At 50.8% G+C, this 9,677-nt stretch overlaps 1 long non-coding RNA gene across 1 annotated transcript; it reads left to right on the forward strand.

Annotated features, from left to right (window-relative positions):
- Positions 1-1,988: 1,988 nt before the first annotated feature.
- Positions 1,989-7,816, forward strand: LOC144728546 (uncharacterized). The gene is made up of 3 exons (XR_013587533.1): positions 1,989-2,064; positions 6,419-6,626; positions 7,659-7,816. It is a non-coding gene; the product is annotated as an uncharacterized LOC144728546 (long non-coding RNA).
- The last annotated feature ends 1,861 nt before the right edge of the window (positions 7,817-9,677 follow it).

The raw sequence follows: 9,677 nt of genomic DNA on the forward strand, positions 1-9,677 counted from the left end.
TGCTGCCAACTGCAAAAGCACTGGAGGCGATTTCGATATGAAACACACAAAGTCACCAGCAAACAAATGAAATTAAACGCTACAAATCCACGCGCTGTGGCGCTAAAAGCAGCGCGCACAACACGAAAGAAAAGTCACGTGGTGGTGGTGGTCATCGCGCACGCCACGGTGACAAGCGAGCGCTTCAGAAGGTGAACACGAGGGTGCCGTCCACGCTGGTACAGAGAGAGGCTTTTCCGGCTCCCCAGCGTTCGAAGAAGACGTGCACATCACCGACATGTGTGTGGTACGCGTGCTCCAGCCAGAGCCGTGCCTTAAGCAGGCCTCTGAACACTGGAAGCACAGTCAGTGTGTGTTAGAGGGCGACTTCTTCTTTCGTACGGATTGAAACCGGGAGGTTTGATGGCAGGGCCCTCTATGAGAGATGTTGATTGTTGACATCGGCCGCAGTCCAGACTCTCGCTTCCATCTCTCCCCTTCGTTTGTATTTGTGGCGTGGAGTGAGGCCGCTGTGATCCAGAAGGGGTGCCGTGATTTTTGGCGAACGGGCGGCACTGGATTCATGTCCCGATGTATCGGAAGGTGCGGGGGGGGGGGGGTTAACGAGACTGTTTTGCTATTCCCGTTGCGTGGCAGTAAAACTGACAATTTTTTTCGGAGCTCAAATTTAGACAAATTAATTGAGGAACTAAATTGTGATGAGATGCCAATTTTTGGTGACCAGGATGAGACCATGAACTCCCTATACTTTGAGGTCTTAGCTGAACGATGGGTGGTTGACGCACGGGTTTTACCCCAGGATCTCAGCGGCGCTAGCTCAGCGCTCTGACCCCTGACGGTGACTCAGCTACCTCCGATTTCATTCGACTCGAGAGCTCCACGATTCGTCTTCTCGTTTCATACGGCGTGCGTAGAGCCACGACTAGAAATTCAGCTGTAAACGAATGAGCCGTTCAATTGCTTTGTCTGAAAGTTGGTGACTTGCAGATGAGCCGCCGGCTGGAACCCAAACTCCACAACCGACGAATCTCAGCGTTTGCCGGCTCAGCGCTCTTGACCTCTGCACCACCCGGTCAGACACACACTGCGCAGATTCTTGAAATGTCGATGGTGGCCAGGGAGCCCAGACAACGCAGGAAGGCACGGAGGAGGAGCACACGCACACAATGCAGGGAAGCGTGGCCCGGCACTGGAAACGTTTCTTTAAATTTCACACCAACAGGGAGACGGACAATCAAATGTCGCCTAAATCTCGTTCATCATCGTTCACCAATGCGGCAGAGGGTGGTCGCATTTGCAGAACGTCTCTGTGCACGAACCGCACCTCGAGATGCCGCGCACACCAAGGGGGAGGGGCACGTGACGAGCGATAATAATGAAGTCTGTAATTTACTTCCCTTTCCCAACCCTCTACTGCAGTGTTCTTCACTCATTGTCAGAGGGATGGTGGAGTGGGGGGGGGGGCACTTTCGCCGATGAGACATCGTCAGTGTGAGGGCCGCCACACATCTGAAGCCACTGGGAGCTTGACAGCAGCAGCACGATGATGATGATGATGATCGGTGTTGTCACGCTTTGTGTTTCGTGTCTAGGGACCGCACTAAAGGCCACCAGGGTCGCCAAGCGGCCCACGGAGCCTTGCAATGAAGAGCGATGCTCTGCTAGGTGCAGACCTCCGCATGGTCCATAAAAATAGCCCCCACCCCCGCCAATTATATAATGAAACATATGAAGCGACAATGAACCCGACTAATCAGGAAATGCTACATCACGGTTACATTTCAACGGTTCTCGCACCGCTAGGATGACTTTGAGACCCCACAAATTCAAAGCGTCTTGGCTTCACGCGCGACGTCACCGAGGTAGTATCCACACAGCGTGCCACGAGGCTAATTGGGGTCAGCGCTCGGAAAACGAGCCGTGGTCAGCGGAGCGTTGATTGGTGAATGATTTAAGGCGAGGGGAGGCAGTTGGGCGTTCACGCTGCTGCCAAATCCGCCGTAGTGAACAACACATGGTGCCGGCCGCCAGCGGTGGAATGTAAATCACGGCATCGTGGAGACGGTGAGTGGGTGGGTGGGACGGGCGCTCACGCTCGGGCGAAATGGACCCGGGTGGCATCGTGCGCCTAAGACTCACGGTGATCACCCGTGGGGAGGGGGGGGGGGGCAGGCCTTCATCCAGCAGTGGATAGACCATGGGCTGATGATGATTCTAATAATAATGATCATCATCATGCAATAATAATGTGGAGCGATTTCCATCATTGAAATTGATTGCGACTCAAATTCATCATAATTTTAACAAACATATCGCGGGCGAGTCGTTAACGTGACATTTCTCTTGCTCGGGTGTCGTTTGCAGCTGTGGCTGCTACAGTTGTTAACGCTCCTCCTGTTATCTACGCTGCCGCTCACTTACCCACTTTGCAATCACGAGTTTCTCTTTAGTTGTGTGTGCATATATAGAGAGAGAGTATTGCTGAAATGTGCGTTCCGAACGTACATAATCATCAATCGTACCGCAGACGTTTGGAATTATCCCAGGCCAATGCCCTTTCTTCGAGTGTCACCAAACTCCTGCGCGTTACTAAAAAAAGAAAAAAACCCGCGCATCTTTTTTAACGTTTGCGTAATTTCTAAATCCTGCCGTGTTCTTTTCTAAATTTTAATTTGCCCCAGATTACGCGACATTTGAGGGTCAGGCCAAAAAAAAAACAACGCAGCAGCAGCAGCGTTTTACCGTACACGGTGACAACCCCAGGGGCTCATCTGCTCTACCGTGTTAGCGGTGGGGCAGAGAAACCCAACGGGGGGGGGGGGGGGGTGTGAGAAGTGGGGAGAGGCGGTCGGGGGGGTGGGTGGGTAGAGTCGCCACCTGTCCAGGTTGTCACAGGATCGTCCTCTCGTCGAGGTCGCTGCTGCTCTGAGAGATGTTTAATTATTCCGCCGGGGACATTAAAAGCCCCAGTTTGTGTCCGTTTACATTGCACACCGCTGAAGACAATAGATCACTCAGGGGAGTGACGTCTCGCGTAGTTCTCCCCTGTTACAGTCACGTGGGATATTCTCACTCTGCTTTCAATGATATGTCCCCAGTGTTGTGCCCATGTCTGCGTTGACAAGTCAGTGAGGCACAGCAGACGCGGGGGAGCGGGGGGGGCTGTTGTGAGCCCCCTCATTGCTTCAGAACTAAAACTAATGATGCGACTGTGTGAGCTTCCCCGTCTCTAGCCCTTCCCATCCAGCAACTTTACTGAGGCCGCTGGGGTCATGAACTCACGGCGGCGGCGGCAGTAGTCCACTTCTGTTGGCGATCATCATCATCATCACGATCATATTCCATCCGCTGCTGATGTGTCCTCGTCATTGCTCTTTGCTCCAGTCCCTCCCTCCCTCCCTCCTCCTCCTCCCTTCTTCCTCCTCCTCCCTCCTTCTCTTCCTCCTCTTCCCTCCTCCTCCCCCCTTCTCCCTCCTCCTCCCTCATCCTCCTCCTCCTCCGCCTCCTCCTCCCTCCTTCTACCTCCTTTTCCCTCCTCTTCCTCCTCCTCCTCCCTCTTCCTTTCTCCTCCTTCTTCTCCTCCTCCTCCCTCCTTCTCCCTCCTCCCTCCTCCTCCTCTCTTGCTCAGCCGTCCACTTCCTTCGTTCCCTTCCACTAGAGCTAGGTTCCCGTTTCTCTGCCATTCTTCTGAAGTGCTCAAGCCATACTTCGCCATGGTGGTCAGCTGTAGTTTGCGAAGGTGGAGAGCACATGTTTGGAGGGTGGGGTCATATCAGAAGAGTACAAGAATATGTTTTACTGCTGTGACCTTTGCTGCCAAGCATGCAGCCCCATAGCCTGTCACACCTCTTATGCGGTTGATTTCCCCCCGAAACTCTCTGAAAGCGTCTGAGATCGGATGAGATTGGACACATTCAGGTTATTTGTTCACATGCATACTGACTAAAAGGGCAGTAATATACTGGTTACTGTGAGTAGTAATATAACTACCACAGAGGGTAAGAATATACTGGCTACAGAGGGCAGCAGAGTGATGTGCAGTAATATACTGGCGACGGAAGATGCAGGGACTAGTTACAAAACCCATTCGTATGCCGGATACAGAGGGCAGCAGACTATTGCCTATAGAGGGCAGCAAGATATTGGATATTTGCAGTTGACATCAGAAAATTATCCGTCGTTTCTTCTCCAGTCTAACATTATATATACTATTTGACCAGTGAAAACTGCAATTTACCTCTGATTAATATCAATACTTGAGTTAAAAAATTCAAATCTAACTATCTTAACTGCCTCGCCTGGTACGTGTGCGGGAAGTGGTGGCCGATTGCTTGGCGCACTCTGATAACGCATGAGTACCTGTTCATTGCGTAAACATCGCCACTGGGGAGACAAAGGCGGCCGGGCGTGGCGCTGGACACCCACGCCCTTTAACACGTGTGAGGCTTTCGCGACCAATATTATTCATAATCAACGTGTTTTGGTTTAGATCGCGTTATTTATAAATGTGTCGTAACCCTCCACCACCCGACACGGCCAATCAGCAAAAAAGTGTCACGTTGACAAAAGACAAATAGTTCACTGCTTTAGCCCACCGGTGTGTTGAAGCGTGAAACCACAACATTTACAATTTTTTAGTACGGAATTTCGCTGGTTATTGCATCCAGCATCATTTGTCTTTTGTCAACGTGACACTTTTTTACTGATTGGCCGTGTCGGTTGGTGGAGGGTTACGACACATTTATAAATAACGCGATCTAAACCCACCCCCTTGCGTGCTGTGCCGGCCTTCATAGGTGCTCGCTACCAGCACTTGCCCAAAAAAGTCTTTGTAACATTTTTGTTTGTGCGCGCCTTTGCGCATGTGAGTCCGTGTGTGGAGATCGATGCCGCAATGGGTAGCGCACCGCTAAGGGCGATGCGTTTGCCAATCTGGGTTCAATTCCCGGCCACTGCTAACATCAGTGGCAAGTGAAAAACCAAAGTTGAGTCACCCTTAAATTACTCCCTGGTGCGGCGCGTGCAAATGTCAGCATTGTCGGGACAACGGCGGCCAGAAGCGCCTCTGGCCACGCCACCCACTTGCGTCCAATGCTGGCCGTAATAGGTGCTCGTTAACAGCTCTTACCCCGACACAGTTTATGGCTGTACGGGAGATCTTTGTCTTTACGTCTGCGCTTGCGTGCGTACGTGCCGGTGTGCTTGGGCGCGCGGCGCGTGTGGTCCCATTCGAATGCCTGACCACGCGCAACATCAGCGGCAGTGATCTTTTTTTTTTCTTTGAGCTTTGCCTGGGCCTGTCCTAGGTTGACTCGGCCGAAGATGAGTCGGCCTACATTGTGCAAGCGCGTCGGTTTTTGCAGTGCAGAGTCGAAACGCGCCGTGAATCTGCGTCACGTCTCCCCCTTCACGTTTGTCATTGCCCCGATGGGGCGATGCGGCAAATCGGTCTCGAGCTTCGCGTGCAGGTCCGGAAGCTGTGTGCTCACTTGGACACGGGGACTTTTGTTTTCACGGTACTAAATTGTCCAACGCGAGTACATTAATCACATCCAAAGCATGTTTTTCAACGTGTGCTTAAACAACTCCTACTGCTTGACATAAATCATCAAGGTGAAGAGGTCAATAGACTAAAATGACGGAGAGATATTTCATCTTGGTAACGTGGAGCACTGATAGTGAATTACACCCGCACTCTGTGAAGTTCATTGCCTGCTAGACGAGGTCTGGATACAGTTGAAGATAGATACTGATGGTTTATGATAGAGACTCATGGTTCATGGTAGATACGAATGGTTTATGACCAAGTCACCGGGAATGCGTCTGCTCTTGTCAGATCGTGATAGCTCAGCTGCGTCGAGCTTGGGTATCGCTTGACTAATCATAATAATAATACTACTACTACAGTAAAGATAACATGGCTCTTCACGACGCGCCTTTCATCAAGGAGCTCAAAGTGTTGTGCGAGACTCCACGGCAGCAGACGGTCGGCGTGACAGTCACTGGCAAAATAATCGGCAAAATAACAAAGCCAAAGAATGCTAAAAGCCGTTTGCTGAATTGGCTAAAAGTTGACTGATCGGAAATGTGTGGATGATGTTTTGAGTGGAGCTTTATAAACGCCCACAGACTTTGGGGAGATATGTCAGGAGATTTGGAGGTGGGGGGGGGGAGATGGTGTCACGATTCGGAGTAATGACATCACTGACCCGCCCCGACTGGACATCTGTGAAAATGAGCTTCATAGCTCATCGGATTCCTCCAGAATGAGTCTGGGGGCCCTGACGGCGGACATCTGGGAACGCAGAGACGATCTGCATCCACTGATCGTGGAGGCCTTGAGAGGACGTTGATGGGCGCAGCATGTCTCTGACGATGGCTGTGCGGCAAGGTAATTCAGAGTGTTGTACGTTCGCAGTACTGGACCTATATAAAGGTGGTACACTGAATCCTGCGTGAGAATGGAAGCCAGTGGAGGGGGGACCGCCATGCACGCCAGGCTGGTGCAGGGCCGCCGCGAGACCACGTGGTGTGCTGCAGACTGCAGCGCGGAACACGGCTCCGCTGCTATGCTGCTGCTGTTCACCATCATCGCCTTCACCCGTGCCGTGACGTCAACCGACGTCGTGAGTATTTGTCGAATAGACCCCTCACTTGCTGCACGGCACGGGGAGGCATATCGCCCAGCGACGGATTGACACACAATCTGACACGTGCCACGCTATTTTACAAATCGTCCGCAGGGCTTGGGGCCCTGTCTCTCTGGCCTCGTGACTTTATGATCCACAGGGACGGACGCGTAACCACGGGACCGGGTTCCTACAAAGTCACGGAACTCTTCGCCTCTCGCCATCCGTCTCGATGTCTCCGCCACTCTTTCCATTCCCCCCCCCCCCATCGAGTCTTCACCCCTAACACCTCCCACCATCCCTGCTCATTTCGACCTCTCTCTGATCTTTTGGAGTTGTTCTAAACTCCCAAACTTTTATGATCGCGGATGTACGAGTGAAATGTTTATGCGGTTGCTCCCAGACGCCTTTTTAGAATTGTGTTTTAGAAAGTGTTCTGTAGCCCTCTTCGTTCCGTGGGGAGGGGGGGGGGAAGCAGAAATACACGAGATGTTTAAGTTACACACAGATTCTCAGGGTAATATATTATGTCGCCCATCATGCTGCGTTCAAATTCATGGGAAGATTTGGGGCCCTCATCTGCTCGGTCCTGCGCAGGCGCTTTGGTGGGGGGGGGGGGGGGCTTCGGGCTTCCAATTGGAACTGATGAAGCCTCACGTAAGGTTACATCTCATGGGTTATAATTCTTAACATCCAAAGTACACCAAGTAAGAAATAAATAGACCATAACATGAAGGAATATTTTTGTTTATTCAAAAAACTGAATATTAACCATTCTTAATGCTGCTATCACATGTAAGAAAACAATCCCCTAATGCGATAGTCCGAGGGTATTAAGTACAGGGCTTAACATGACCAATTTTTTTTTATCGAAATTGAAGACGAACATTTTTTTTGATGAACGTAAACATTTTTATTTCGTTGTCTTTTATCCTTCCTCTGCTGAAGTGACTCGAGCTTTTTAAACAACAACAACAACAACCCTCACTGACTCTCTGTGACGTTGCATCACCGTTGGAATGTGTGTAGGGTCGTGTGGGAAGAGGAGTGCCATACACCCGTCCATGGTGGTCCCACAGACGTCGTCAACGTGCGTCGCAAATCTGACTGCCGTCAACCGGATGTAATGTTTCCCAAACTTTAAATCACCACTTTGTTTACTTACATTAAAACATACATACAATCAAGACCTAATGTTTCACAAATGTTATGCGCTCAAAAAATGGCCTTTAACAAAGAAATCCGGACAAACGGAATAACGGACAAACTCAGATTTGCTAGTTATCGTCTGATGGTGACACGTGTTTCCCAGCAAGCTGTATTACCACTCACGCTGACGTTTTATAAGATCTAAAATCAAATAGCCACGTTCGTCGGGCTATACCCCCACAGTACACAGAGTACGCGAGACACTGCACATCGACTCGGCACGACGGGCACTGCGTGGCGCTCATGATTCCGTAGACGTGGGACCAAAAAACACGAGAAGGAGCCACCTGACCAATATCGCCCCTGCGACTGAGGACCAAACGTGCACTGAGAATGCGACACGTGGAAATCTTCGGCTTTGTTCTCTCGCGGGGCGCTGTAGAAGACTCGCCGCTGTGCTAAGTTGCAGAAACAGCTTTTCACGATGTTTCGGAGCCCGGCGTTTATCGGACAAACATTTCACAAGTGAAGCAAAAGCAGCGAGACACTAAACCTGTGGGCCGATGTGTTGTGTTGTCGCAGCTGCTACCTTCAGGCGCCGTGCCTGATATTTAAAAGAAAAATGTGTTTTCCTGCTTTCAAAAAGAAAGGTTTTGTAAATATTGCCTCAACTTGTATCATCGGAGGCCGGTGTTGCTTGCTATGCGGATGTTATTTCACAGCGAGAAATTCCAGGGATTCTTTTTTTTAAATTTAAGCTTCTGAAATAAAGCCACTGGAGGCTGTTTATTTTGGCAGATAAGGCTCCTCTTCAGCCTCGTGAAAGCAAAGAAACATCAACTGATGTTTGGTCAAAGTTGCAATGTTATTCCAGTCCATGTTTTTCGTATTCAACGATCCCGACGCAGACTGTGAGAAGTTTAGTTCATAATGTATACGATACCCTTAAAATGATTGCGGAGTGTTCTTAATTACAGCTAATATGACCGAGTAGTTCACGTGCTAGCAGCCACCACATGGTTTCACTTAATGCGAAGGTAGACCTTGGTTTTTGTACCGTACCACATCCATGTCCGCAGGCACATGTTAGACGCACAGCCCTGTTGTCAATCCACTGCTGGATGAGCGCCTCCCCACACCGTGTAGGATCGCGGGGGGAAGGGGGTGGTTATGTTGTCATACTTCACCACGCTGGTGAGTGCGTGTTGGTGCATGCAGGGAGTACATTTACGTGGGAGCATAGCAAGTCGAGCGCACCAATGGATTGTATTGCGCTGTCCTCTGCTGCCCACCTATAACGCTCCACAGCAGCAGGCTGGAACAAGCTGTTTGTGCACACCGCTCACCAATTCAAGCATTATCCAGGCTCAAAGATCCTGCTTAGCTTGTGAGATCCATCGAGATCTGAGCATATTCCGAGTGATTTGTCCATAGGGGCAATTTGGCTTTTGACACAAATTTGGAAAAAATCCCCCACAACATTCCATCCATCTTCAAGAATTGCCAACGTAGGTTAGGAAGTCACGTGAGGTCTGTGGGTTTCCATTTGCCTGCAGCGACTTTGATTGAAACCTGTCGGAGTGAACCAGAGAGAGAAAGCGGAACACACGCAACTCCCCCCCCCCCACTGCGTGTAGACCGCTGTGCAGCGTGGGCTGTTAACAAGATTGGGAGACTTCGCGTAGGAAGCGAGCGAGGAAGGCAGGCGAGGCGAAATGAGCTCGCTGCTGCGTCTGATAAAGATCGGGCAGCAGCGGGCACGCGCAAGCACGTGCGCCACACACACACACAAACGCCGCCACACACACACACACGTACACCACCACACACGCACACACGTGCACCACACAACGGGGGTCCGGCCGGGCGAGCGGTTTAGCCGGCACGAATCGTGGCCCC

The sequence above is a fragment of the Lampetra planeri genome, chromosome 29 (assembly GCF_965212315.1).
Source record: "Lampetra planeri chromosome 29, kcLamPlan1.2.h2, whole genome shotgun sequence".
Taxonomy (NCBI): domain Eukaryota; kingdom Metazoa; phylum Chordata; class Hyperoartia; order Petromyzontiformes; family Petromyzontidae; genus Lampetra; species Lampetra planeri.